This window comes from Pristiophorus japonicus, unplaced genomic scaffold (genome assembly GCF_044704955.1).
Source record: "Pristiophorus japonicus isolate sPriJap1 unplaced genomic scaffold, sPriJap1.hap1 HAP1_SCAFFOLD_219, whole genome shotgun sequence".
In the NCBI taxonomy this organism is placed as follows: Eukaryota; Metazoa; Chordata; class Chondrichthyes; family Pristiophoridae; genus Pristiophorus; species Pristiophorus japonicus.
Genome location: NW_027251897.1, coordinates 544098 through 568378, shown reverse-complemented (window position 1 = coordinate 568378; position 24281 = coordinate 544098). Strand labels below are relative to the sequence as shown.

At 46.4% G+C, this 24281-nt stretch overlaps 3 non-coding genes across 3 annotated transcripts; 2 read left to right on the top strand and 1 right to left on the bottom strand.

The window, feature by feature from the left end:
- The first annotated feature begins 1724 nt into the window (after positions 1 to 1724).
- trnaa-ugc (transfer RNA alanine (anticodon UGC)) lies at positions 1725 to 1797 on the top strand. The gene has a single exon. It is a non-coding gene; the product is annotated as a tRNA-Ala (tRNA).
- A 13194-nt stretch (positions 1798 to 14991) lies between these two features.
- Positions 14992 to 15064, bottom strand: trnak-cuu (transfer RNA lysine (anticodon CUU)). Its single transcript has one exon. It is a non-coding gene; the product is annotated as a tRNA-Lys (tRNA).
- A 6755-nt stretch (positions 15065 to 21819) lies between these two features.
- trnaw-cca (transfer RNA tryptophan (anticodon CCA)) lies at positions 21820 to 21891 on the top strand. The gene has a single exon. It is a non-coding gene; the product is annotated as a tRNA-Trp (tRNA).
- Positions 21892 to 24281: the final 2390 nt, after the last annotated feature.

Below are 24281 nucleotides of genomic sequence, written 5' to 3'. Positions count from 1 at the left end.
TTTACGAAGTATTACTTCATGACCAATGCCAAGTACAAAGAAGTCCCTGAGCATGTGCTCCAAATGTCCTTCAAATTCCAAATGCCTGCAAGGTGTCTTTGCTCGACGACATAGCTCGCCACTTCCTGGCCTTCAGACCTTTTGTACATGTAGAACCGGAACCTCGCCATCAGAACGCTTTCCTTCAGGTTAAGATGCTCACGGACCAGTGTGCACAAATCAACATACGATTTCTCTGTGCGTTTCGCTGGAGCAAGCAGCTTTTGTATGAGGCCATAAGATGGTGCCCCGCAAACAGTGAGGTGAATCGCCCTTCCTTTGGCAGCATACGCTTCTCCTTCCAGCTCGCTGGCCACGAAGTATTGGTCGAGTCGCTCCACTAAGGTTTCCCAATCATCTCCCTCCGAAAATTTCTCCAGGATGCCCATTGGTCTCTGCATCGTTGCGGTGGGGTTCGTCATCTGTATCTCATCGCCAGTTATATTGCATGACTAAAGAGCTCAAAGTAATTTGTGACCTTTGTCTTTTATTGCAGGTCTCCAGAGTGCTTCTCCAGCCTGTGAGGCCTCCTTAAGTACAAGTGCTCCCAAGGGATTGTGGGATCTCTTGGGACTCCAGGGGATGAGCCCTCTGGTGGTTAAACAAGGTATTTACAGGTTTACATACATAACACTTGTTTGCATAAGTTCTATGCAAATTGAAAGGTCTCATTCGGTATTGAAACGTGGAATCTCTCGCAAATTGCCATTAACAACCCTGAAGTGAGAATCATATCCCTGGACCAACGAAACAACTGCTTGACAAGAATGGCGATAAAGTGTAACAATTATAAAAGCATGTTATTGTGTGTATCTATTCTTTGTAGCCGGAGCACATGAGACCGAATCAGTGACTTTGCTTTTTCGACCTGTCTTCTGAAGCGCCGCACGATCCCACTCCAACAGTCAATGAGCTGTTCGGACGTTAGTGTATCCAGACTGTGGGTGGCCACCCCGAGCGCAGCAGAGGGGTTTCTGCATTAGTTCTGGGTGGGGACAGTATTTCCCCTTCTCTCTTCCTCTTGCCTAAATCGTTGTGCTTTGATTTCTCTATTTATTCCTCGTCTTAGTTTCTAGTGTTTAAAAGGGAACAAACGATGAAATGGGTTTCACTGTAGAAAAGAATTTCTCTCACTTAAATATAGACGCGCTTCCGTTGCGCCATGAGGTCTAGGCAGCTCGCCGTTGATATTCACGGTCATATATAAATATATATAAATATATCTACATGTATCATAGCTGTTCCCTGGTGGTCGAGGGGTTAAGATCCGGCGCACCAACCTGGTAACAATACTCAATCAATTCGTCAAATAAAAATAATTGAGGTCTGTGAGACGATTAGTAATTGCTGTAATCACCATGAATAACCCCATTACTTTCTGTTACGGACCGAACTTACAGATTCTCTTGTTTCTCCTGCCCGTTGCTGGACACGTGTTCCGGGTTTAATTTTGAGTTCGCTGATCGCGGGGAGACGGTAGGAGCCTCTGTGGCCACACTGTGAGGATGTGGAAGTGAACACGGTGGCTGGGTGATCCGTGACATTTCTGTAAAGGGCAGCGGAGGAGAAGGATTGACAGCTTTCAGTGTGGGACAGAAGTTGTTTCAGGTGAGCCAACACATTCCCGATCAGCACAGAGGGAGCTCACTGGTCAGCTCCCCTCTGTTGTGGCTGCTGTGCCAGAGGTTTCTGTAGTGCAGTGGTTATCACGTTCGCTTTGCACGCGAAAGGTCCCTGTTTCAATCCCGGGCGGAGACATTATGTTTAAAGTTGCTATAGTGGAACAATCCGAGGTGAGTTTAGTCTCCTGGCAAATGCTGCCTGACCAGCTGAGATTTCCAGCAATTGCTGTTTTTATTTGCTATTTATTCTCCCGGCAAAAGGGCTCCCTTATTCCTTAATTGCTCTTTATTCCACTTCAATAAATAGATAACTTTCAGTGAGAGAAAACGGATCCACCGGGGATCTTTCGCGTGTGAGGCCAACGTGATATCCGCTACACTGCAGCCCATCAAAGGGTGAGAAACCACTGAATATAAAGGATGAGCTCACAAATATCAGGGGCAGTGCAGTCTGGTCAACGTCAAACTCTCCTTTCTTATTCAGCAGAGGCATGAACGGGAGTCAGACGCCACAAAGTCGCCATTAAAGACAAAAATTCAAATAACACTTCCAAATCTTTTCACTGCAAAATTCTTGCACTTTATTTGAAATCCTACGATGTTGAATCTGAAAATGAGCACCGTGGGATTTTATCTTCACTACTGATTCTATTTTCTGTGCATGTTCGGATTAACCGGTGCTGTTAAATTTGACAAAAGTTGCCCCAGATTCCCGGTGTCATCAGCAATGAAGATTTTGAAACAATCCCCGACAAAAATTGTGTAAAATGGGATCTGGTTTAACAGTTAACATGCAAAACACAGAAGAAATGATTGAAGTATCGACTGTCCCTCAGTCAGCATTTCTTTAATTGTGCAAAAGATTGCATTGGGTTAAGTAATGATGCTTTCCCGTGTAATAAAAACAAAAGTTCAACAAAAAAACGGACGGTGACTGGCAAGTGAGCGCTGCTTCTGACTCCGAGTGGAAATGGGCGGGGATTTTAAAGCCCTTATCTTGAGGAACGTTCATATTGATAAACATCTCATATTCGTTGTGTAGAGCAAGTGGTGCAACGGTAACACATCTCACTCGAGATGAGGACACTGCTATCGAAATCATGTCAGGGTTCCTGACCTTTGGGATAATTCCGGAATCAATATTTTCTTTACTGTGTCTTAATGACCAGACCCTTGCACCAAGGTCTGTCTCACTGTTTCCCCGGTTTCAGGCAGAGATACGCCTGCTGCCCTCATTTATTTGATGTGTTAGGACACAAAAGTTCAAAATCAACCTGCAGGAGGCCAGACACAGCAGCACCGAGTCAGGATGGCTGAGCGGTCAAAGGTGCTGTGCTTGGATTGTAATTGCATGAGGAGGAGTGGGTTCAAATCCAATGTCTGACACTTTCTGCTTTTAATCATGAAGCGAAACTCATTGTTTGACACCTCGACCAACTCTTCAAAAGTGGCATTCTGCAGTTCACCTGCTCGCTTAACATTTCCGTCTGACCTGGTGCTGAAAGTGGAGATGTTTCCGCAGTGCAGCGGTTAACACGTTCGCCTCACACGCGAAAGCTTACCGGGCGGGAATATTTTCTGGAGCTTTCTCCTCATGCATGCTCAGGGGCGAGTTTGTTCTCCTGTGAAAAGTCATGAGATGATAAACATGTAAGGATTCGGAGCCGGAGTCGGCCATTCGGCCCCTCGAGCCTGGTCCACCATTCAAGAAGATCCTGGCAGTTCCTCGACAGCAAGTTTAAACATCTGGGGCGGAGCCAACAGGCGCCTGGCTGCAATCAGTGACAAAAACCCGCATTTGGCAGAAGCCCCGCTCGATCAATTGGGAGAACATGAAACTCTTAATCTTAGGGTCGCGGGTTCGAGCCCCGCGTTGGGGCTTTTTGTAAAATGTTATCCTGCATTCACCGGAAAACATCATTAATTAACCGATGATCATCATTTGCATAATTAAAGAAATGCTAACTGAATGAGAGTCAATAATTTAATAATTTTGGACAAACAAGTGAAAGACACCTGGTGCTGGTGGGCAATTTTGTTGCCTTTGTCATTGATGCTTGATCTACAAGTCTAGTTTTCAAATCGTGTGCTCAACCATCAGTTACCTGTTACAAATCAGCGGAGGAGAAACTAGTTTGTTGCTGCATTTACCTGCACAATGTGTGCTGAGATTATCTGTGCAATATGCATTCAGCAGGATGAATAAAAGCAACGCTTTTTGAAATGCAGGCAATGCATGTTTTGCAATCAATAAAAAGTTGCATTTTCTTTTCATGCCAAGTATTTTGCATAAATGCATTGCAATGCCAATGCACTTTTTACCTGGCAAGACTGAAGTACAAGCTGTGATGAACAGTATGAAACAGAAACAGCTACTTGAGAACCCATAGCCTCGACAGTATCTGTGTGAATTGCTCTGCATCGATAATTAGCAGAGCGTAAAGTGGGGAAACTGACGGTATGGATGAGAAAAGGCCGAGCCAAAGTGTAATGTTGGAGATGATCTTGTTTTTGAGAAATGTTTCAAAGAATTTGGCATCGTTGGTTCCATGGTGTAATGGTGAGCACTCTGGACATGAATCCAGCGATCTGAGTTAAATCTCGGTGGAAACTGAATGTGTGTTGTCGCAGCTGCTAATAATTTGGACAAACAAGTGAAAGACACCTGGTGCTGGTGGGCAGTTTTGTTGCCTTTGTCATTGATGCTTGATCTACAAGTCTAGTTGTCAAATCCTGTGCTCTGTGTTAGCACAGTCCCGCATTGCTGAACTCTTTGCTTCAGCATGCAGTCTGAAGTTTGGATTAAATAACAGGAAGATTGAAGTTTGGATGGTAAAGAGACTGTTAGACAATGTGGTGCCTCCCAGCCAGTGAGATGAGTAACTGGTCATTGTCTGGATGTTAAATATTTGGGTACCTTGTTACGGTGGGAATAATGGAAACTCAGGACAAAACGATTTGATGATGTCTGCATGTTCAGCATTTGAGTGTAACCTTGTTACTATTTAATGACATCTGCAGGTTAAACAAGCAATATTAAGTCTGTCTGTTAAAAGATTCAGAAAGCAGTTAGTCAGGATTGTCTAACTGGAACGAATAAGAGTTCAAAGGCTTTTTCAGTGTAAAGATGAGACATTTATGGACTGTAGAGACATAGACAGCAGAGACACTGGACATTCGGAAGGTGTGTGTCTCAAGCAGCCACGGAAATCGAAGCAAGCTGCCTTTGTGAAGTGTTCTCAGTAACTTTCATACTTGGTTTGTTTAGTATGAATGTTTAAATAAAAGACCCGATCCTGCCTTTACTACAACGGAGTGTGTGCGGGCAATTCGACGGTAAAATCAACGAAGCAAAAAGAGCAAGACAGCCGTTTGCAACATTTTGGTGACCCCGACGTGATTTTCAAAAGTTCGTTAGCTTATTCGAAGTCCCCGACATGAAGCTGAAAGTTGGCTGAGTTGTTGGAAGAAGTGTTTCCCACACATCAGTTCGATGGGTGAGCATTCTCTTAGTTGTCGTGATGAAAGGGACCTTCAGTTAGTAATGGGAGGCTCAGGGGATATTTCAGTTGAGCTCCAGCCATTTCTTAATGAGTGGATTGAGTCGAAAGGGGGAACCTATGGGATAAGACAGGAAACAATGACAGGAGGATGGAGAGAGACACGGCAGTCCTTAGTGAAGAGTGTCCAGTTAAAAAAGATTAAAGTGTTTGGGTTAAAAAGTGGTAAAAAGAGAAAAGCGTTAGTGATGCAGTGTCTCATGCTGGGGATTCAAACGTTAGGAGAATAGGCTGAGGCTCGAGATAGGGAAGTCTCAGAACTCAGAGAGCAGGTAACAGCAGTGAGTAAAGAAGTAGAGAATTGGTGATTTCAGGCACTCGGGGCAGCCAGGAATGTTCTGACACTGGATCAGCATCTTGCTGATGAACAGAAGCGTAATCAAGATCTGGAGAAAGGATATCTAAGCTGCAGCAGATGGTGGTCTTAGGTTGCCCACGGAGACAGCAATCGACAAAGCTGGGTGGTATTCGGAGGATTCCCTGGGTCTGAGAGTTGAAAAGGGGATTAAGGGACAGGGAGTATGCCCACGGTTCCCTTCCACAGCTCCTTTGTCTTCTCTGACTTCGGAGCCTCGAACCCATGTGGTTCACGTGGCAACGTTAGGATCGGAGGCGGAGCAGTTAGATGCATCTTCGTTTACTCAGGCGCTTAACACCCCACAACATTAAACACGACCTTCCGGTATTGTGGAGAGTGGGGGAAGCACGCTCGAGCGGACAAGGCGAGAGCAGGATCATGATTCCTCTACTCCCTGTGGAGCTCGTGAAGGGAACACGACCTTAAGTGGTTTTGGGGATACCTGGTATGAGCAAGGAGGGGTCAAGTTACAGGACATGAGTGCTATCCTTCGTGAAGTGAGACCCGCACCTCTTCAGGATCTTAATAAGTTTGCCCAGTGGTGGTGTAATATTCTGGGATAGTGGTATTCTGGGACATATCAGAGAAACCGAGGGTTCACATGGTTCTGTGAGCTTTAGGGAATCACCAGGGAACGGGAGTAGGTTTTGAAACAACTTCCAGGTCTCATGCTTGGTAGAATAATAGCTGAAATCTTTGTTACTCACTCGGGCCACAGTTAATAAAGCGGCTTGCATTATTACCAGGGGAAGGACTCAGGGAGGCTGGGTCATGTATATTCCAGTTGTGTAAAAGTTTGGGAAGTAATTGGATTGATATCAGTCATTACGGGGATGGTACACATAGAGAGATCATTTTGACTCTCCTATCCCCGTCAGTAGTTCTGGAAGTAGATGGGGACGATCGTTTTGATAAATGGTTGGCAAGGGTAGAAAGCCTGTATAAGGGAGCTGCAGGAATTTCAGTCATGGAAGTGAGACAGGGGTTACAGCGATGGAAGGCAGAAGGGCCTGAGTGGATGAATCCCGCGAGGAGTCACATAAAAGGAGCAGGACCAGGTGGTGGCCGTCAGTTGATAGAGGACAGGGATAGACTGGCTAAAGAATTAGAAAAGTTAAAATAAAAGCTGAAGAATCAGGAAAGAGAAGCTGGAGTCACAGACAGGAATGATACCTCGGTTCAGTAGCTGAGGTCGGGGGTAGATACCGCAGGTGAGGGAGGATCCCTATAGGGATGCCGTGCTTCAACCACACATATCGTTCCTTTAGGACCCTTACTTCAGGATAGGGGTGGCCATACCCTTATCGAGGCTTGTGTGGAAGGGCAGCGTGAAATGGACACCGAGTCAGCCGGACAAATGAAGGTGCTCCTGGAGGTAGGGGATTCCCCTCTTCAGAGACAGTTCCCCAACACCCCAGATACACGAGGAGCAGTTACTGAACAGTCAGAGATGAAAGCAGTGGGAGAAGCTTGTTCAGAAACATTTAAATTTTCTGCAGGAATGGGCTGTCTCAGAACTGATGAGATGTTCAGTGAAAAGCTCAAATGTGGGAGTTACAAACATGATCTTAAAGGATGTGAAATAGAAGTTGGATTGTTGCAAATGTCGAGAGAGTGAATTACAGCAGTTCCGAAGGGTGAACTGAGGGAAGGACTGGGTCTCTCGACTGACTATTCAGCATTTCCGTCATCCTTCACTGCATGTTGTTACACTTCTCCCACAAAGCAGAGGAAATTGTTAAAACCTGTGCAGAGGGTAACAGACTTAGTCGAAGACACCGATTGTGAGTTTACATTTCTGTATGTAAACAGCATGGAATTCAGTTGGAAACATCAAAAATTGAAAATTGACTTTTAAGTAAAAATGGATATGGTGATCACAGACCAACGGACTTTAAAATGGCATCCTGAGAATCTGAATCTACAAGAACCCTACTTTGACCATAAGCGTGCTGCTATTTGGAAGAAGGAAATACGGAAATGGAATACAACATTTCAACAGCTACAGAGTTTGAATCAAGCAATCGTTGTGGACATTAACCATCACACTGCGGAAATCGAGAACGTGCACACAACTTTGGACGAGATTGGACATGTGAGCTGGTGGGAGTCATTGTTGGGATGGAGCCCGACGGCAACAGGTGTGATGAACACAATGATTTACGCTGTCCTTATGCTGGTGCTGGTTCAGCTGGTCGTGCTGGTCATTTTGATTTACTGCGGATGGCGTGATGGAAAACAAGTTCTACAACTGGACAATGCTGTTGGACGAGATCAAGCCACCATGCAAATGTATGTTACCCAGATAAGAACTGCAGAGAGACGAGGAGAAGAAGTAGGTGAATGTGGGAGCACAGTCCCGCATTGCTGAACTCTTTGCTTCAGCACGCAGTCTGAAGTTTGAATTAAAAAACAGGAAATTGAAGTTTGGATGGAAAGAGACTGTTAGACAATGTGGTGCCTTCAGCCATTGAAATGAGTAACTGGTTATTGTCTGTATGTTAAATATTTGATTGTACCTTTGTTACTATTTAATGACATCTGTCGGTTAAACAAGCAATATTAAGTCTGTATGTTAAACAATTCACAAAGCCGTTTGCTGTGATTGTCTAAATGTAAAGAAATAAGAGTATAAAGATGAGACTCACACACGCAGATACCAGAGACACTGGACATTCGGAAGGTGTGTGTCTCAAGCAGCCACGGAAATCGAAGCAAGCTGCCTTTGTGAAGTGTTCTCAGTAACTTTCATCCTTGGTTTGTTTGGTATGAATGTTTAAATAAAAGACCAGATCCTGCCTTTACTACAACTGAATGTGTGCGGGTAATTCGAGGTTAAAAGCAACGAAGCAAAAAGAGCAAGACAGCCGTTTACAACATTTTGTAACAGGTAACTGATGGTTGAGCACACGATTTGATAACGAGACTTGTAGATCAAGCATCAATGACAAAGGCAACAAAACTGCCCACCAGCACCAGGTGTCTTTCACTTGTTTGTCCAAAATTTCAGCAGCTGGGACAACAAGGAATCAGGTTCCACCGAGATTTGAACTCAGATCCCAGAGTGCTCACCATTACACGATGGAACCAACCATGGTAAAATATTTGAAACAATTCTCAAAAACAACAAAATCATCTCCAACAGTACACTTTGTCTCGGCCTTTTCTCATCCACACCATCAGTTTCCTCTCTTTGCTCTCTGCTAATTATCGATGCAGAACAATTCACACAGATGCCATCGAGGCTCTGGTTTTACAAGTAGCTGTTTCTGTTTCACACTGTTCATCACAGCTTGGACTTCAGTCTTGCCAGGTAAAAAGTGCGTTGGCATTGCAATGTATTCATGTAAAATGCTTGGCATGGAAAGAAAATGCTAAGTTTTGTCGAGTTAGCGAGTCGGTGACGAAGTTTGGGGTTGATGTGCGTCGCTTTCAATCTTTCAAATTTCACCAAGCAAAGAAACGGTGAATAGAACTGTCCCTGTTAGCATTGTGTTCGCGTTTAATCACAGAAATATCCGCAGTCAGGAGCTGACAAGGAATTAGTACCTAATACCGGCTTCGGGACAATCAGAATACTTCGTCACAGACAAGGCACCGGAAGGCTGGAAGGCAGATCACACCGGTTGTGGGAGAGCTGGTTGGCAGTGACATGGAAGTGTCTGCAGTGTGTGGGACCAGACTGCTTCCACACTTCCACAATGAATGTCCCACCCTTTACTTGGGAAAAGTACAACTGAGAGTGGACAAGTTCAATCCCGGTCATAGCAATCTGAAGCTTTAACTGACTGACACCCTGGTTTGGGATGTCTTGCAATGTGTAATTGCGTCATTCACTGTGGCACAATGGGTTAGCACGTTCGGCTGTTAACTGAAAGTTTGGTGGTTCGAGCCCACCCAGGGACGATGCATTTAACTGTTTTTCCCCGTGGATTCGGTGCTGCACGATTCCAGGTTGTCATTGTGCGTTTTGGCTGCGCGAATATATTCCACAAAATTGCCAGCTGTGCTGTTATCCAGTGAGTTCCCACTCCAGTATTTTTATGAGCATTCAGTTGGCGCATCTGTCCTCCGAGGGGATTTGCTGGATTTTGCAGAAACATCATTGGTGGTATTTCTCCAGCGACTTGAGGTGCCCACTGTATAAGGTCAATGTCTCTGAGCTATACAGGAGGACGGGTCTCACTAAAGCCCTGTAGACCATGAGCTTAGTGGCAGATTTGAGGGCCTGATCTTCGAACACTCTCTTCCTCAGGCGGCCGAAGGCTGCACTGGCGCACTGGAGGCAGTATTGAACCTCGTCATCGATGCCTGCCCTCGCTGATAATAGGCTCCCGAGGTATGCAATTATTAACCTCTCACAGACCTCAATTATTTTCATGCGATAAACTGATTGAGAATAGAAAGAGGGTTAGTGCTCGGGATCTTAACCACTCGACCACCAAGGAAAAATTATGGTAATGGTATAATTTATAAAAATATATCTATATTAATAGAATCATAGAATCAGAAAGTTTCAGCACAGAGTGAGGCCATTTCGGCCCATCGTGTCCCCGCCGGCCGACAAAGAGCTATCCAGCCTAATCCCACTTTCCAGCTCTCGGTCCAGAGCTCTGTAGGTTGTGGCACTTTAAGTGCACATCCACGTATCTTTTAAATGTGGTGAGGGTCCCTCCCTCTACCACCCTTTCAGGCATTGAGTTCCAGACCCCCACCACCCTCTGGGTGATGAAATGTCCCCTCATATCTCCTCTAAACCTCCCCCAATTACTTTAATTCTACGCCCCCTGGTTGTTGACCCCTCTGCCAAGGGAAACAGGACCTTCCGATCCATTCTATCCAGGCCCCTCAATTTTATACACCTCAATCAGGTCTCCGCTCAGACACCTCTGTTGCAAGGAAAACAGTTTCAGCATCTCCAAACTATCCTCATCGCAAAAATTCTCCGGACCAGGCAACATTCTAGTAAATCTCCTCTGCACCCTTTCCAGTGAAATCACATCTTTCCTGTAATGTGGTGACCAGAACTGCACGCAGTACTCCAGCTGTGGTGTAGCCAGTGTTTTGTACAGTTCAACCATAACCTCCTTGCTCTTGTACTCCATGTCTTGACTAATAAAGGCAAGTATTACATATGCCTTCTTAACCACATTAATTACCTGGCCTGCTACCTTCAGGGATCTGCGGACCTGCACTCCAAGGTCCCTTTATTCCTCTACACTTTTCAGTGTCGTACCATTTAATGTTTATTCCCTTGCCTTGTTAAACATCCCCAACTGCATTGCCTCACACTTATCTGGATTGAATTCCATTTGCCACAGTTCTGCCCACCTGACCAGTACATTGATCATCATCATCATAGGCGGTCCCTCGATCGAGGATGATTTGCTTCCATGAGTTCACAGGTGTTTGGATGAAGGACCCGATGTTCCAGTCCTGAATCCAATTGAGGGGGTGGAAGATGACTTTGTTTGGATTTTTTTAACGTGGGCTGACCGTTGCACATTAGCCACCACACGGGCTTGACAGAGCTGGGTCTTGGTCCAGTGGCAAGGGTTAACCAAGACGACAGGAGACCAGCTCTGCTGCACGGACCCAGTGCCCACACATATCGCAGTGTGGGCTGGGCCCGTGCTGCCCCTGGGCCCTCGGCTCTTCTGGGCCCTGTCCCCTCATCTGTCGCACCTCCTCCACGATCAGTCGCCGCTCCTCCACCATAAACATTCACCGCATCTCGCCACAAACACTCACCGCTCATCCGCCCCGACCTTCCCACTCCTCTCTACCTGGGCCCTGCCGATGTTCCTGCTCACGCTCCAAAATGGCGACCAGGGTTTTGATGACGTCACCCAGACGCCCATTTCAAAAACGTCGGTATTTGTTTAAATACCTTAAAAATGTTAACATATATGTAATAAAGCTTGAAGCACCTCCCGGAATTCCTTATAAGATGTGATTTTGGTTTGTTGATCCAGATTCCAGAATCCATGGAGAGATGTTACCCGTGGTACAAGGTGGTGTGGCTGGATTCCGATGGACTGCATGGATAGCTTACCAACTTCGCTTGTTGTTTTTGTATCATCGCGCTGGTCCCTCGGAGAACAGTGTGAACTGGTGGGAGGATCAATGTGGCCAGGATTCGTGTCCTGGTCAATATTTATCCCTCAATCAACATCACAGAGACAGATGATCTGGTCATCATCACACTGCTGCCTATAGGAGCCTGCCGTGTGCAAATTGGCGGCTGTGTCTCCCACACTACAAGAGTGACCGCACTTCAAAAAGTACTTCATTGGCTGCAAAGCGCCTTGAAACATCCATTGATATCTTCCTGTAGTCCGCGACTTTCTTCTTCATTATCAACCACTCAGCCTGTTTTCGTGTCATCTGCAAACTTCTTACTCATACCCTCAACATTTCAGTCCAAACCATTGATGTATACCACAAAAAGCAAGGGATCCAGCACTGAGCCCTGCGGAATCCCACTGGATCACAAAATCACCCATCAACAATTACGCTTTGATTCCTGCCTCTGAACAAATTTTGGACCCAACTTGCCACTTTGCCCTTGAATCCCATGGGCTTTTACATTCGTAACCAGTCTGTCAAGTGCGACCTTGTCAAAAGCTTTGCTAAAGTGCATATACATTACATCATACCACTGCCCTCATCAACCCTCCTGGTTACCTCCTCGAAAAATGCAATCAACTTAGTCAGACATGACCTTCCCTTGACAAATTCATGTTGACTATCCTTGATTAATCCATGTCTTTCCAAATGAAGATTTATCCTGTCCCTCAGGATTTTTACAAATAATTGTAAAAGGTTCGGCTGGCCAGCCTGTATTTACTCAATCCCTTTCTCCCTTTTTAAACAAAGGTACAACGTTAGCAGTGCTCCAATCCTCTGGTCCCGCACCTGTAGCCAGTGAGGATTGGACAATGGTGGTCAGAGCCTCTGCTATTTCCTCTTTTGCTGCTCTTATCAGCCTGAGATACATTTCATCCGGGCCTGGGGATTTATCCACTTTCGAAGCTGCTAAACCACCAATACTTCCTCTCTCACTATGTTTATTTCATTTAATATTTCACACTTCTCCACCCTCATTCAAAAGTCCAAATCCCCCTTCTCTTTTGTGAAATCAGATGCAAAGTATTCATTCAGAATCCTACCCACGTCTTCTGCCTCAGCGTACAGATTCCCTTTATGGACTCTAATAGGCCCCACTCTTTCTCTACTTATCATCATGCTCTTAATGTATTTGTAAAACATCTTTGGGTTTTACCAGATTTAATTGCCAACATTCTCTCATACTCTCTCTTTGCTTTCCTGATATATTTTTTAATTGCACCTCTGCACCTCTAGAGTTTCTGCAGTATTGAGTTATCGGTATCTGTCATAAGCTTCCCTTTTTTTCGTTAACTTTCCCTGTATGTCCCCTGACATGCCGGTTGCTCTAGATTTGTTAGTCCCACCTTTGTTTTAAGGGAACATACTTGCTCTGTCCCCTCAGGATCTCCTCCGGGAATGCCTTCCACTGCTCTGACACTGATTTACCAGCAAGTAGCCGTTCTCAGTCAACTTTGCGAAATTCCTTCTCAGCTCAGCAAAATTGGCTTTACCCCAATTGAGAACTTTTATTCCTGGTCCCCTTTGTCCTTTTCCATAACTACCCTAAACCTTACTGAGTCTGATCACTCGCACCAAAATGCTCTCCCACTGATACCCCTTCTACCTGCCCCTCTTCGATCACAAGACCCAGTCCAGAACCGCCCCTCCCTTGATGGGCTTGTTACATACTGGATAAAGAATTTCTCCTGAATGCATTTTAGGAATTCTCCACCATCTGTACCATTCACACTATCATTTTCCCAGTTAATATTCGGGTCGTTAAAATCCTCCACTATTTCAGCTCGAAAGGTTTTGCACTTCTCAACAATCTGCCCATATATTTGTTCTTCTATCTCCCTCTAACTGCCTGGGGGTCAAAAGTGCACTCCCAGTAGTGTGATCGCCCCTTTTTTGTTCTTTAATTCAACCCACATGGCCTCGTTTGATGACCCCTCTAACACATCTTTCCCTTTCACAGCTGCAGGATCAGTCAATAATCTCTCACAACTCAACTGAAAGCAGCTGGAATGTGCAGCTTTGAGATGGGCTTTCTGCATCGTCAGGGCTGGAAATTGTAGAGTTTGAATGTGTACCGAACTGTACAGAGCATTCAGTAAATATAGCAGGACTGGGAGACATTATGCTTTGTTAATACTGAACAAGAAATGCACATTATTCAATGCTTCTCATATTTAATTGAGCACGTTTTCAGCTGGTTTTGAAACGGGAACCTTTTCCATGTTAAGCGAATGTGATGACCACTACACTACGGAACCCACGCTTTCAAAGCAGACTGCAACCTGAATGCAGCAACTTAGACCGCTCGGCCATCCTGACTGCTCAATATTATGTGTGGCCACCTGCAGTTTGATTTTGAACTTTTGTGTCCTGTCACATGAAGTGAATGAGGACAGCAGGCGTATCTCTGCCTGACACCGGGGAAACAGTGAGACAGACCTTGGAGCAAGGGTCTGGTTATTGCGAAACAGCAAAGAAAATATTAATTCTGGAATAACCCAAAAGGACAGGAACCTCAACATGATTTAAACACGCAACTTTCTGATCAAGAGGCAGACACACCACCGCTGCACCACGAGGCCTAAACACTGAGTCTGAGATGTTCGTCTATATGAAGGTTCTGCAATAAACGGGGCTTCAAAATCCCCGCCCATTCCCACCGGGTGTCAGAAGCTGCGCTCACCTGCCAGTCACCATATGTTTATTTGTTAAACTTTTGTGTTGCTTTCACGGGATAACATCATTAATTAACCCATCACCTTCTTTTGCACAATGAAAGAAATGTTAACTGAGGGAGAGTTGATACTTTAATCAATAAATGGTGGAAATCTCAGCAGGTCAGGCAGCATTTGCTCGGAGACGAAACTCGGCTCAGATTGTTCATCCACAGCATGTTTAAACATAATGCTCCCAGTTGGGATCGAACCAGGGACCTTACACATATAAAGCAAACGTGACAACCACTACACTACGGAAACCTCTGGCAAAGCATTTCCAACAGAGGGGAGCTGACCAGTGAGCTCCCTCTGTGCTGAAGCAGCCCTGAACAAGCACCTGGACTGAAAATTTCCAGAGTAATAACTTGCAACTGGAGCATCTAACAGTAAGGACGGCCGAGCGGTCTGAGGCACTGCTTTCATTAAATTATGATAATTTAATGATAATTTCATTAAATTATCAATTCTCCCTCAGTTCGCATTTTTATCATTGTGCAAAAGAAGATCATGGGTTCATTAATGATATTGACCCGCGAAAGCAATATAAAAGTTTAATGAAAAGTAATCGCCCAACGTGGGGCTCGAACCCACGACCCTGAGATTAAGAGTCTCATGCTCTACCGACTGAGCTAGCCGGGCTTCTCAACATTTACTTGTCAATCCCCTTCAGAATATTGTCTGTTTCAATGAGATCACCTCTCATTCTTCTAAACTCCAGAGAGTATCGGCCCATTCTACACAATCTCTCACCATAGGACAGTCCTCTCATCCCAGGAATCAATCTGGTGAACCTCCGTTGTACCACCTCCAAGGCAAGTGTATCCTTCCTCAGATAAGTAGACCAAAACTGTGCGCAGTACTCCAGGTGTGGTCTCACCAGGGCCCTGTACATTTGGAGCAAGACTTCCTTACTCTTGTACTATGGGCGGAATATTAGGTACTATGGGCCGAATATCCTGTTTTTCTGCTGATTCTACGGTTGTATAAAAAGTTATTAAAATCCGACAGTCACTCGGCAAACATATTTGTATTTCCTTCAGTGTGCAACACATGTGGGTGGATTAATGATGATTGAAACAATTATTCAGTATCTCACAGACTTGAATTATATTTGTCAGCTTGCTCTGTAAAAATGCTTTCTCTGACCAGGAATCAAACCCAGACCAGGGCAGTGAGAGCACCGAATCCTAACCACTAGACTACCAGGGAACACTGCTTGCAGACTCTGCGATAGCTTTAAATATAGTCAGCTTACAATCACAGCTGAGAATTGTGCGGTGACACGGGGTGTAACTGGATTTGCTGGGAGCAGCGTGGTGGCCCCGACCTGCGTGAGAACACCAGCGGCAGGTCGGGGCCATAAAAGGAGCGGTGAGCGGCGGCCTGGGAGCAGCGTGGTGGTGTACCACGGCAAGGTACAGCGCGAGCTGGTGCAGGAGGGCGACGGCAGCGAAGAGTGATGTCATCAAAGTCCAGGTCGGTGATTGGAGCGTGGGCAGGTACAGCAGGAGCAGCGAGAGACTGTGGAGGGATGTGATCGGGGTCCAGGGGCTGCGTGAGTTCAGGGCCAGGGGCCCAGGGGCAGCACGGGCCCAACCCACACTGCGATATGTGGGGGCACTGGGTCCGTGCAGCAGAGCTGGTCTCCAGTCGTCTTGGATAACACTTGCCACTGGATCAAGACCTCGCTCTGTCAAGCCCGCGTGATGGCTGGGGTGCAACGGCCACCACACTTTAAAAAAATCCACGCACAGGCATCTTCCTCCCTTCAACATGCAGTTCGGGACCTGGAATATTAGGTGCATCATTGAAACACCTGTGAACTCATCCTTTTTTGGCGTGGAAGCAAGTCATCCTCGTTTCGAGGGACTGCCTATGATGATGATGAACTGGATTTGCTGCAGTCCGCGGGCAGCAGGTGATGAAAGCGGGCGTGAGAGGGTGAGTGACAGGTGGGCACTGCTTCTGATGCTGTCTGACCCACGGTGGGAGTGGCCGGGGATTTTAAAGCCCTTTCATTGCACCAATGCAGGGTAAATGAAACTGTGTTTCAGGAACCTTCATGTATACAAACATGGGCACTCTGCACTGTAGACCTCGTGGTGTAACGGTCGTGTGTCTGTCTCCAGATCAGAAGGCTGCGTGTTTATATCACGTCGGGGTCACTGTACTTTTCCATATTGCTCTTACGGAATTGAGATTTTCGTTGCTGTATCACAATTGACTTTCCCACCTTTGGATCATCAGCAAACTTGGCTCCATTACACTCGGTCCCTATATCCCTAGGATAGGGGAGGGAAGACACACCGGAGAAGTGTGAGCTTGTGGACCGGAGAAGTTGCAGCTGCTGGAGCTGTGCGTTTTATCGGGGAGGAACGGGGGGCGAGCCCGCTGAGCGACCGGAGAAGCTGAGAAGCTGCTGTTTTTTCCATCGGGTTTGACACTGTTTAAAAATGGCAGAGTGCAAAGTTTTCTCTCCCTACTGCCCATGCACGAAGGTGCCGGCAGTGTTTTCGGTGCAGGCATTTGGCTCCGCCCCCCACTTCACCATCAACAGCACGCCAGGCCTCCGGGGACTGTACACAACGGCCAGGAGGGGGTGAGTTTTTCCCCGAGCCGTTTCCAGCGCGCAAAGTCGGTGCGCTTGAGGTCAGTGCGCCGACAAAACTGCTTGGGGAAAATCTAGCCCTTGAAGAGTAAGGAGTACACTGAAGGAAATACAAATATGTTTGCCGAGCAACTGTCAAATTTTAATATCTTTTTATACAACCGTCGAATCAGCAAAAAAACAGGGCACTCGCCCCATAGTACCTAATATATAGCGCACAGTACAAGAGTAAGGAAGTCTTGCTACAATTGTACAGGGCCCTGGTGAGACCACACTTGGAGTACTGCACACAGTTTTGGTCTCCTTATTTGAGGAAGGAAATAATTGCCTGGGAGGTGGTACAACAGAGGTTCACCAGATTGATTCCTGGGATGAGACGACTGTCTTAAGTTGAGAGATTGTGTAGAATGGGCCGATACTCTCCGGAGTTTAGAAGAATGAGAGGTGATCTCATTGAAACACACAATATTCTGAAGGGGATTGACAGGGTAGATGCTGAGAGGTTGTTTCCCCCGGGCTGGAGTGTCTAGAACCAGGCGGTACAGTCTCAGGTTAAGGGGTCGGCTATTTGAGACAGAGATGAGGAGGAATGTTTTCACTCAGAGGGATATGAATCTTTGGAATTCTCTGCCCCACAGGCCTGTGGATGCTGAGTCTCTGAATATATTCAAGGCTGCGTTAGATAGATTTTTGGAGTCTCGGGGAATCAAGGGATCGAGAGATCACTGGAGTTTGGAAGAATGAGAGGGGATCTTATGGAAACATATAAAATTCTGACGGGACTGGACAGGTCCCGATTTTGGGGAAGTCCAGAACCAGGGGTCGGAGTCTAAGGGATAGCCATTTAGGACTGAGATGAGGAGAAACTTCTTCACTCAGAGAGTTGTTAGCCTGTGGAATTCTCTGCCGCAGAATTGTTGATGCCAGTTTGTTCGATATATTCAAGAGGGAGTTAGATGTGGCCCTTATAGCTAAAGGGATCAAGGGGTATGGAGAGAAAGCAGGAAAGGGGTACTGAGCTGAATGATCATCCATGATCTTATTGAATGGTGGTGCAGGCTCGAAGGGCCGAATGGCCTACTCCTGCACCTATTTTCTTTGTTTCGATGTTTCTCAGTCCTGCTACTGCTTCTTTAATAATGGATTCCAACATTTGCCCAACCACAAATGTTAGGCTAACTGGTCTATAGTTTCCTGCTTTTTGTCTGCCTCCTTTTTTAAATAGGGGCATTACATTTGCAGTTTTCCAATCTGCTGGGTCCTCCGCAGAATCCAGCGAGTGCATGTCCACAGATCCCTGAAAGTAGCACGCCAGGTAGATAAGGTGGTTGAGAAGAAATATGGAATGCTTGCCTTTATTAGCCGAGGCATAGAATACAAGAGATGGGGTCGGTGGGGCAGGTTAGCTCACAGCTAGAGTACTGCTTGCAGTTCTGGTCGCCATATTACAGGCAGGACATGATTGCACTGAAGAGGGCACAGAGGAGATTTACGAGGATGTTGCTGGGAGTGGAGAATCTTAGCCATGAGGACAGATTAGATAGGCTGGGTTTGTTTTCCATGGAACAGAGCCTGAGGGGCAACCTCATTGAGGTGTATAAAATTATGAGGGTCCGAGATATAGTGGATAGAAAGGACCTGTTTCCCTAAGCAGAGGGGTCAACAACAAGGAGGCATAAATTTAAAGTAATTGGTCGAAAGTTTAGAGGAGATATTTCTTCACGCAGAGGGTTGTGGGGTTCTGGAACTCACTGCCTGAAAGGGTGGTAGAGGCAGAAACCCTCACCACATTTAAAAAGTGCTTAGATGTGCACCTGAAGTGTCGTAACCTGCAGGGTTTTGGACCTCGAGCTGGAAAGTGGGATTAGGCTGGATAGCCTCGAGTTGGTCGGTGCGGACACGATGGACCGAAATGGCCTCCTTCCGTGCTGTAAACTTCTTTGATTCGATGAACTCGTTTGCAAAGAGTTGAGGTGATTTTGGCACATCTTTCGTCACATGACAACATTTCAAAGGCAACTCAACGGCTGTAAAGCGCTTTGGGTCGTCATGAGTTCCTGACAGACGCGGCAGAAATGCAAGTCCTTCTTTGCCAAAGTTCGATGCAAACTCAAGGCTGGTCTGGGATTTGAAATCAGGATCTTTCTGCAAATTTCAAGTAACAACCACGAAGCAAGAATCATATCCCGAGACCAACAAACCACCTGCTCAGAAAATGTGGAGATAAGATGTAACCATTATTGAAGCATTTTTAGTGTGTGTTGCTGTTCTTGATCGGCGGAGCACATGAGACGGAATCAGTGACTTTGCCTTTTCGACATGTCTTCTGAAGCGCCGCACTCCTGCAGTCAATGAGCTGTTGGGACGTTAATGTATCCATCATCATCATCATCATAGGCGGTCCCTCGAAACGAGGATGACTTGAATCCATGACGAAAAAGGATGAGTTCACAAGTGTTTCAATGAAGGACCCGAACTACATCCCGAAGGGTGGAAGATGCCTGTGCGTGGATTTTTTTAACGTGTGGTGGCCGTTGCACCCCAGCCATCACACGGGCTTGACAGAGCGAGGTCTTGGTCCAGTGGCAAGGGTTATCCAAGACTACTGGAGACCAGCTCTGCTGCACGGACCCAGTGCACACACATATCGCAGTGTGGGCTGGGCACGTGCTAACCCTGGGCCCCTGGCCCTGAACTCATGCCTCCCCTGGGCCCCGATCACGTCCCTCTACAGTCTCTCGCCGCTCCTTTGCCTCGTTCTCGCCGCTCCTGCTGTACCTGCACACGCTCCAATCACCGACCTGGACCTTGATGATGCCACTCCTCGCTGCCGCCGCCCTCCTGCACCAGCTCGCGCTGCTCCCTGGAGTAGTCTCCAGGGACCTCCAAGCTGCTCCCAGGGCCGCTCGCCGTTCCTTTTATGGCCCCGACCTGCCGCTGGTGTTCTCCCGTTCGTGTATCCAGGCTGTGGGTGGCCACCCCGAGCGCAGCAGAGGGGTTTCTGCATTAGTTCTGTGTGGGGACAGTATCTTTCCCCTTCTCTCTTCCTCTTGTCTTTATCCCTGTGCTTTTATTTCTCCATTTATTCCCCTTGTCTCAGTTTCTAGCGTTTAAAAGGGAACAAAAGATGAAATGGGTGTCACTGTGGAACAATTTCTCTCACTCAAAGTTAGACGCACTACCGTTGTGCCATGAGGTCTCGGTAGCTAGTCGTTGATATTCAGGTTCATATTTAAATATATATAAATATATCTATATGTATCATAACCGTTCCCTGGTGGTCGCAGGGTTAAGATCCGACGCACTAAACTGGTTTCAATTCTCGATCAATTCATCGCATAAAAATAATTGAGGTCTGTGAGACGATTAATAATTGCTGTAATCACCATGAATACCAATACTTTCTGCGATAGACCGAGCTTACAGACTATCTGGCTTCTCCTGTCCTTTGCCAGGCACGTGTTCGGGGTTTAATTTCGTAAACTGGGCGAGTTCGCTGATCGCCGGGAGACGGTAGGAGCCTCTGTGGCCCCACTGTGAGGATGTGGAAGTGAACACGGTGGGTGGGTGATCCGTGACATTTCTGTAAAGGGCAGCGGAGGAGAAGGATTGAGAACTTTCAGTGTGGGACAGAAGTTGTTTAAGGTGAGCCAACACATTCCCGATCAGCACAGAGGGAGCTCACTGATCAGCTCCCCTCTGTTGGGGCTGTTGTGCCAGAGGTTTCTGTAGTGTAGTGGTTATCACATTTGCTTTATACGTGAAAAGTACCCGGTTTGATTCTGGGTAGAAACATGATGTTTATACTTGCGAAAAGGGAACAATCGGAGGATAGTTTAGTCTCCTGGAAAATGCTGCCTGACCTGCTGAGATTTCCAGCATTTGCTGTCGTTATTTGCTATTTATTCTCGTGTTAAAAGGGCTCCCTTATTCCTGAATTGCTCTTTATTTAACCAATAAATAGATAACTTTCAGTGAGAGAAAACAGATCCACCGGGGACCTTTCGCGTGTGAGGCCAACGTGATATCCGCTACACTGCAGCCCATCAAAGGGCGAGAAACCACTGAATATAAAGGATGAGCTCACAAATATCAGGGGCAGTGCAGTCTGGTCAACGTCAAACCCTCCTGTCTTATTCAGCAGAGGCATGAACGGGAGTCAGATGCCACAAAGTTTAATTAAAGATACAAATACAAGTAACACTTCCAAATCTTTTCACTGTAAAATTCTTTCACTTTATTTGAAATCCTACTGCATTGAATCTGAAAATGATCACCGTAGGATTTTATCTTCACTACTGATTCTATTTTCTCTGCACGGAAGGAATAACCGGTGTTGTTAAATTTGACAAAAGTTGCCCCGGATTCCTGTTGACATCGGCAATACAGTGTGTAAAATGGGTTAACATGCAGAAGAACATAAGAACAAAAAAAATAGGAGCAGGAGTCGGTCATACGCCCCTTGAGCCTGCTCCGCCATTTAATACGATCATGGCCGATGCGATCATGGACTCAGGTCCACTTCCCTGCCCGCTCCGCAAAGCACAGGACAAATGATTGAAGTATCGACTGGCCCTCAGTTAGCATTTCTTTCATTGTGCAAAAGAAGGTGAGGGGTTAATGAATGATGCTTTTCCATGAACGCAACACAAAAGTTTAAGAAAAAAACATATGGTGACTGGCAGGTGAGCGTTGCTTCTGACACCTGGTGGGAATGGGCGGGGATTTTAAAGCCCCTTGTGTTGTGAAAGCTTCATATAGATGAACATCTCAAACACATTGTGTAGGCCTCGTGGCGCAACGGTAGCGTGTCTGACTCCAGATCAGAAGGTTGCGTGTTCAAATCACGTTGGGGTCACTGTATTTTTGAAAATTGTTCTTCCAGAATTAATATTTTCTTTGCTGTTTGGCAATAACCAGACCCTTGCTCCAAGGTCTGTCTCACTGTTTCCCCGGTTTCAGGCAGAGATACGCCTGCTGCCCTCATTTATTTCTTGTGACAGGACACAACAGTTCAAAATCAACCTGCAGGTGGCCACACCCAGCACTGAATAGTCAGGATGTCCGAGCGGTCTCAGGTGCTGTGTTCTGTTCGCAGTCTCCTCTGGAGATGTGGATTTGAATCTGACATTTCTTACTTTTAATCATTTCGTGAAACTCATTGTTTGACACGACGACTAACTCCTAAAAACTGGTATTCAGCAGTTCACCTGCTCACTTCACATTTCCGTCTGACCAGGTGCTGGAAAGTGGAGATGATTCCGCAGTGTTGCGGTTCACATATTTGCCTCACAAGTAAAAGCTCACTGGGCGGGAATATTTTCTGTAGCTTTCTCCTCATGCATGCTCAGGGGCAAGTTTGTTCTCCTGTGAAAGGTCATAAGATCATAAGTATGGAAGGATTAGGGGCCAGAGTAGGCCATTCGGCCTCACAAGCCTGGTCCACTATTGAAGAAGATCCTGGCAGTTCCTCGACAGCAAGTTTAAACATCTGGTTATGCTCCTAACATCATTTTATCCGCAGTGTTTCCGTAGCCTCGTTGTTATCACGATCGCTTCACACGCGAAAGGATTCCGGGCGGAATGTGATTTTTGAGACTATTTTTGCCGTGAAATAAATTGAACAAAAGTCGCCCCAGATTCCTTGTCACATGAGCAATAAACATTTTAAACCAGTCTCCTAAATACAGAGTGTTATGTCTTGAATAAAGAATCTGACCAGATACTGCAAACTGAAAGTAAGGTGTGACCGTCGTCCTTTATTACAAGTCTCCAGTGTGCCTCTCCAAACTGTGAGGCCTCCTGATGTACAGGTGCTCCCAAGGGATTGTGGGATCCCTTGGGACTCCAGTGGATGAGCGCTCTGATGGTTAAACAAGGTATTTACAGGTTTACATATGTAACAACACTCCCCCCGCATCGCTCCCCCCAGCCTCCCCAAAGTCAGTCGTGTAACTATTTAAAATTTGAGTCAATCTGTGGCCTTCCTTTCCCTGTCTGATCGTCTCGGTGCAAATGCTGGTTTTGGTGAATCATTTGTTGGGCCTTCGCTGGCCTGCTGGGTGTGGTGAGTCCTCCTGGGCTGCTGCGGGTGATGGGTTCTGCTTCGTAGTCAACCGCTGGGTTGAGTGCCACTTGTGTGTGTGTTGAGGAGCGAAAAATGTAGAGTCTATTGTGGGTTGTTCTGGATAGTCCATGAATCTGAGTTTGGTTTGGCCCAAGTGTTTCTTGCAGGTGAGTCCATATGAAAGTTTGACCAGGAACACCCTACTCCCAACTTTGGCCACGACAGTGCTGGGAAGCCACTTGGGACCTTGTCCATAGTTCAACATAAATACAGGATCATTAATCTCGATTTCGTGTGACACATTTACTTGATCATGACATGTATTCTCTTGAAGCCGCCTGCTCTCTACCTGTTTGTATCGATCAGGGTGAACTAACGAGAGCCTTGTCTTAAGTGCCCTTTTTTTGAGCAGTTCCGCGGAGGGAACCCCTGTGAGCGAGTGGGGTCTTGTGCGGTAACTAAGCAGGACTCGGGATAGGTGACTCTGCAGTGAGCCCTCAGTTACCCTCTTCAAGCTCTGCTTGATTGCTGCACTGCTCTCTCTGTCTGACTATTGGATGTTGGTTTAAACGGGGCAGATGTGACATGTTTGATCCCATTGAGTGTCATGACCTCTTTGAACTCAGCACTGGTGAAGCACAGCCCATTGTCACTGACAAGAATGTTAGGCAGGCCGTGCATGGCAAACATGATCCTCAAGCTTTCAATGGTGGCAGCGGACATCAGCTCACATTCAATCCACTTGGAGTACGCATCTACAACCACAAGGAACATTTTACCCAAGATGGGGCTGCATAGTCGATGTGTACCCTAGACCACGGTTTGGTGGGCCAAGACCAAAAACTTAGCAGCGCCTCCCTGGGTACATTGCTTAACTGCGAACATGTATTACATCTGTGAACGCAGGACTCGAAGTCCGCATCGATACCGGGCCACCACATGTGTGATCTGGCTATCGCTTTAGTCATTACAATGCCTGGGTGGGTACTGTGGAGATCACTAATGAAAGTGTCCCTGTCCTTTTTTGGCACCACTACTTGATACAGTCTGCCTGTATGGACATTTTATCTCTGCGCCGCTGGTACGGCTTTATTTCTTCCTGCATCTCTAACGGAACACTAGACCAACTCCCGTGGAGCACACCGTTTTTTACGAAGGACATGAGGGATCCGGGCTCATCT